Here is a 6,000-nt window from a genome sequence, read left to right on the forward strand (position 1 = left end):
GAAGAGAGCACAGGCAGTACTTTCTCTTATATCAGCTGAAGTAACATTTTTCTAGATATATCTCCTGAGGCAAGGGAAACAAACCAAAAATAAACTATTGGGACAACATCAAAATAAAATCTTCTGCACAGCAAAGGAAACAACAAACAAAAACTAAAGTGGGAGAAGATATTTGCAAATGACATTCAATAAAAGGTTAGTATCCAAAATATATAAAGAACTTACACAACTCAACACACACACACACACACACACACACACACACACACACACACACACATCCAAATAATTCCATTAAGCAATTGGCAGAAAACATAAAGAGACATTTCTCCAGAGACATACAGATGGCCAACATACACATGAAAAGATGCTCAGCATCACTCATCATCAGGTAAGTGCAAATCAAATCCACAATGAGATATCATCTTACAACCTGTCAGAATGGCTAAAACCCAAAAAAACACAAGAAACAAGTGTTGGCGAGGATGTGGAGGAAAAAAAACAACCTTCATGCACTATTGGTGGTAATGCAAACTGGTGCAGCCACTGTGCAAACCAGTATGGAGCTTTCTCAAAAAATTAAAAATAGAATTACCATATGATCCAGTAATTCCACTACTGGGTATTTACCTGAAGAATACAAGAACATGAATTCAGAAAGTGCATGCACCCTTATGTTTATCATAGCATTATTTACAATAGGCAAATTATAGAAGCAGCCCAAGTGTCCTCAATAGATGAATGGAATAAAGAAGATGTGGTATGTATGTATATATATATATATATATATATATATATATATATATATCCATGAAAAGGAATGAAATCTTGCCACTTGCAACAACATTAATGGATCTAAGAGGTAGAATGCTAAGTGAAATAAGTCAGTCAGAGAAGGGCAAATACCATACGATTTCACTCATAGGTAGAATATAAGAAACAAAACAAATGAACAGAGGAAAAAAAGAGACAAAACAGAAAACAGACTCTTAACTATAGAGAATAACCATCTGCTTATGGGAGGTGGGGGCAGGGGAGCTGGATGAAACAGATGAAGGAGATTAAGAAAACACTTATGATGAGCACCAAGTAATGTACAGAATTGTTGAATCACTATATTGTACATCTGAAACTAATATGATACTGTATGTTAACTATATTGGAATTAAAACATATATATTGTGTATATATGTATATATACATATTCTATGTATGTATATGGTCTACATATGTAGTATATAATATATATAGTATATGTATGTACTGTATGTATATCTATATGGTATGTGTATGTACCATATAATATAGTACATTTAGTATAAATATATATGTAGTATATATATTACTATTGCATAGTATGTAATATATATATATATATATATATATATATATATATATGGCTATAATTAATACCTAAGAAACAAAGTAATTTAATTTAATTAATTTAATTTAATTTAATTTAAAGAGGCAAAATTCTTCAGCCAGGTCAGTTCTGTTGGAGTAAATTTGACACTGAAAAAATACCTCCATTTAATTTTGTCAGCCCAAAACTATAACCAAGAAAAAACTGACCCAATAAGACTTTTCTGACATAGATATGGTTAAGAATTCCTGGAATTACTATATAAGTGAAATGAAATATATTTATTTTTAATAACACAAGTGAAAATTACATACACAAATATGTAGTATTGTTTCACGTTTTTTTGGATGAGATGTTTATATAAATGGGTTCATACTGTAGATATTGTTTTGCAATTTACTTTTGGACTTTACACTATGTCTTGGAAATATTTCTATGTAAATATATAGAGATGTACTTCCATTATAAAGTTCATAATGTAAAATTTAATAATCTTAAAATTAAAGTTTCAGAAATTAAAATGCATGTGAAACCAACCCATTATTGTTCAATATCAAAATATTACCAGCATCCCTCACCCCCAACAAAATGGAAAGAAATCTTTTTCACCATCTCTTCAGAGAATCTTGTCTATATGTATTTTCCCTTAGTTGTTTCATGTGATCTTATGCCGTCAACCTCTACTTCTCTGTATAAAATCTCAAATCCATAACTTGAGCCTTGACTTTTCTTCTACTAAGCACTGGTCCTTCCTTTCGGATTTTCAGAATTTAAAAAATGGCCCACATGCACACTGGGAGCTAACCCATGGGTCCATCTTGTTCTGCCCCATCTCATTTGTTCTCACATACAATCTGTTGATGAAACCTAGGAATTCTACCCTGTCTTGGAAGCTTCCCTCTCTTCCCTTAAAATTTCTCTTCTTCCTTAATTTTGGTAACTTCCTATTGAATTTCTTTGGCCTTCAAATCTCTCTACACATAGACTAATCTCCCCAAATGACAGATCTGATTATATTACCCTTCTGCTTATAAATGTTGAATTCCTCTCCACTACCTAAAGAATAATGTTGAAATTACTGATATCAGCAGTTTCTGACCCCAACCTACCTATTCACCTAGTCAATCTGCATTTATCACAGTTCCCTATTCACACACACATAGCACACATCTTTTCCAGCCACATAACATAATGATGCTCTATCAATCCTTAAGAAGCCATCTCCAAAAATGTCACTTCCAAAAGCTCCCTCATTCCCCCCAAGGAAGAAAGAATCTCCCCTTCTGAATTTATCCATTTATACTTTAAAATCTATTTAAACATATAGCATTTCCACCAGCCCAGACTAAACTCTTTTCAGGCTTTATTTGCAAAGAACAGGTAGTAAATAACTATAAAATGACTATTTAAATTATTTTCTGTGAGGTATAATGAAGGATTTGTAACTGTCTCTGTGTGGCCTCTTAGACGGGCAATGTCTTTGAAAACCTGAACGAAGGTCTAAAATAAGTTTTCTTGTGATTTGTCATCTCAATTTCAAGAAAACAATTTTCCTCAAGTGGTACTGTTAGCATCCTTTCAAAACAACATGACTATCACAATGGCCAACGGGCACTCAACAGACACAACAACATTAAGCGTGATTGTGGAGAGTGAAAAGAAAATGTCTCATGTTATTTCAGTGTTGAGCTTATCTTAGGGATCCCTCATTCCAAACCCTCAATAGCCTCTCCCCCACCATCATTTCTGTATATCTGAGAGAAACCATACTTTCCTACAACTTGTTCTTGATGCTTGGCATTTAACAGCATCCCAAACACAAACTTTAATAATTGCATCTTTAATGTCATAATAAATCCTAGGTAATGCCTCTGGGATGAATTTTTATGAGCCATTTCTTTAATAATATTTCATGAAAAGTGTTCTGCTCCATAGGTTAGAATAATGAAAAAATATTAGGGAAGGGAGCAGGGAGATGGTTAAAAATAGCAGCATCATTTTTTTTTTTCACATCATAAGAAAAAAAATAGGTGGCTGTGTTTATCTTCATAAGTGATAATGATTCCTCCTCTTCTCCTTTCCTCCTAACTTTTTTGGAAATTTGGGGTGAGTAACAGTCCCAAAGCTACTTCATCCTGGAAAATTTTGAGACCCTTTGAAGTCTTCACCAAGATTAAAATATAGAAATATTTTCCTAAGGAGGCCAATTTAATGTTGTTTACCTAATGAATCACACCTTGACCAAAGCTTTAGGTGAATCAGAATGTACCAAAAGAAAAACGGGGGGTAAAAGTCTTGGACCTTTGGTTGTTTTTGAGCTTTGATATCATAAAATTTGAATGAGGAATTGTCATATTGGTCCATCAAAATAATTATTACTTATCCCTTTCAAGCAACGTATGCATTTACATTTCTCAAAATTCACACACAACTTTTTACAATTTACCTTTGCTTTTCCTTAGAACAAAATTGATAGGGGCACCTGGGTGGCTTGGTCAGTTGAGCATCAGACTTCGGCATAGGTAATGATCTCACAGTGTGTGAGTTTGAGCCCTGCATCAGGCTCTCTCTTCTGTCAGCACAGGAGCCAGCTTCACATCTTGTCTCCCTCTCTCTCTGCCCCTCCCCTGCTCACGCTCTCTCTAACACTCTCAAAACTAAATAAACATTAAAAAAAAAAAGAAAAAGTTTGGTATACGTGTTAGATGTAGTGTGTATAATACAGCATATTAAACTCTACAGGCTGTAACACTATTATAAATTGATCTACAAGTCTTGACTACCACATGAAGGGTTATTCTGGTCACAACTTTGGCAATGAAGTAATCTTATTCATTGACCAAATATTTATTGGAATCTGGGGGAAGATGGCAGAGCTGGAGGATCCTAGGCTCACCTCATCTACACATACACCTAGAAAACACCCACAGCAATATAAATAACCCAGAAAATGACCCAAAGACTGGAAGAATAGATCATCCAACGATAAGGGTAGAGAAGGAGCCACATTAAAGAGTAGAAAGGGCAGAGATGCAATGGGGAGCTAACTGGAGCCACAAGACTGTCTACAAGAGGGAAAGATACTGCAGATGCAAAGAGGTAGGAAAGGAGAAAACCCTCAGGCCAGGCGCCTCAGGCACAGGGGACCCACACTGGGAAGATGAATCCTCATAAAATTTGAAAACAGGAGGGAATGAACTTTAAGAGTTCTTAAAATAAGTAGGGATTACCACTGGGAGCTTTAAAAACCAGTGGGCCCAGGTCTGAGAGAGTTGGAGGAAGATAGTCAACTGAGTCTCTGCCCTTAAAGAGACAGCAGAACAAACAGCCCTGCTGAGATACAGCATAGAAACAGCACTTTGCAAAAATGCCTAGGGTGTACAGGAAGAAGATTTACTTACTAATCTCAGAGCATATGCTGGAGGGGCAGGATCTTTGAAAGACTTCTCTAAGAGCAAAAGAGCTGGCAGGTGCCATTTCCCTTCCCAGTCTCTAGCCTAGGTACACAGATACCTGTGGGAACCAAGCAGCAGGAACACTATCATCTAGCTTTCTAAAAAACTCCTCTGCACTCCTCTGGGGACCTGTTCCCTCCATCCTGGCCTTGACAGTTTTCCCAGGGCTGCAGGTTCCTCCTGCAGCCAAACACTGTGGACCTTGCTAGCATTGTGCACCCTGCCCCTTCAAACACCCCTGTGGCAGGTGTCTATTCAAAGTGGTACCATAAGCATGGCAATATGCCAGTAGCACCAACAGGGGCAAGTGTCACCACAAAGTGACTCCTTCCCAGAAAGACAGGGAGAAAACCATACACACGAGTCTGACTGCAGTCCCAGCATCCAGCAAAGGGCTGATATCTGGTCTGAATGCAGGCCCCACCCACCAAGAAAAGCTTCTCAGAGGAAGGAAAGTGCCCTGCAGTTTGCTGCTTCCTCAGCTGTGACAAATGTCTGGTCTGACTCAACTCAAGCCCAAGGTGGCCCCAGACTGGCCCACTAACACAGGGAGCAAATGGTGCCCAAAACAGGCAATGAGAGCCATTGCAGAGGACTGGACTGAAGGCTAACCCAGCTCAACTACAACAGTATGGAGCACACAACACACACAGGAGTTCTGAGGTCTGATGAACATGGGACATTGTACTACAGGATTTCTTCTTCATAGGACCATTACTTTCAAGAGTAAGAGCAATATCTGACTTTCCAAACACATAGAAATAGACACAGAGTTAGATAAAATGAGGACACAGAGAAATATGGTCCAAAATGAAATAACAAGCACAAAGTCACAGCAAGAGAGCTAGACAAAACAGAGATGAGTAATATGCTTGGTAGAAAATTTAGGGTGACGGTACTCAAGTCCTTTCACTAGACTTGAAAGAAGAGTGGAGGACCCCAAAAAAGGAGAAAAAACATAGAAAAAGGAGAAAGAAAACAAAAATCAATGAGAGATGAAGAACTCATTAACTGAAAAGAAAAATGCTCTAGAGGGAACAAATAGATTAGAGGATGCCAAAGAGCAGATCAGCAACCTGGAGGACAGGGTAATGGAATGCAGTCAAGCTATACAGGAGAGAGAGAAACAAATAATAAAATATGAAAATGGATTAAGAGAAGTCAGTGACACCATCAAGTGTA

This window comes from Leopardus geoffroyi, chromosome A3 (assembly GCF_018350155.1).
Source record: "Leopardus geoffroyi isolate Oge1 chromosome A3, O.geoffroyi_Oge1_pat1.0, whole genome shotgun sequence".
In the NCBI taxonomy this organism is placed as follows: Eukaryota; Metazoa; Chordata; class Mammalia; order Carnivora; family Felidae; genus Leopardus; species Leopardus geoffroyi.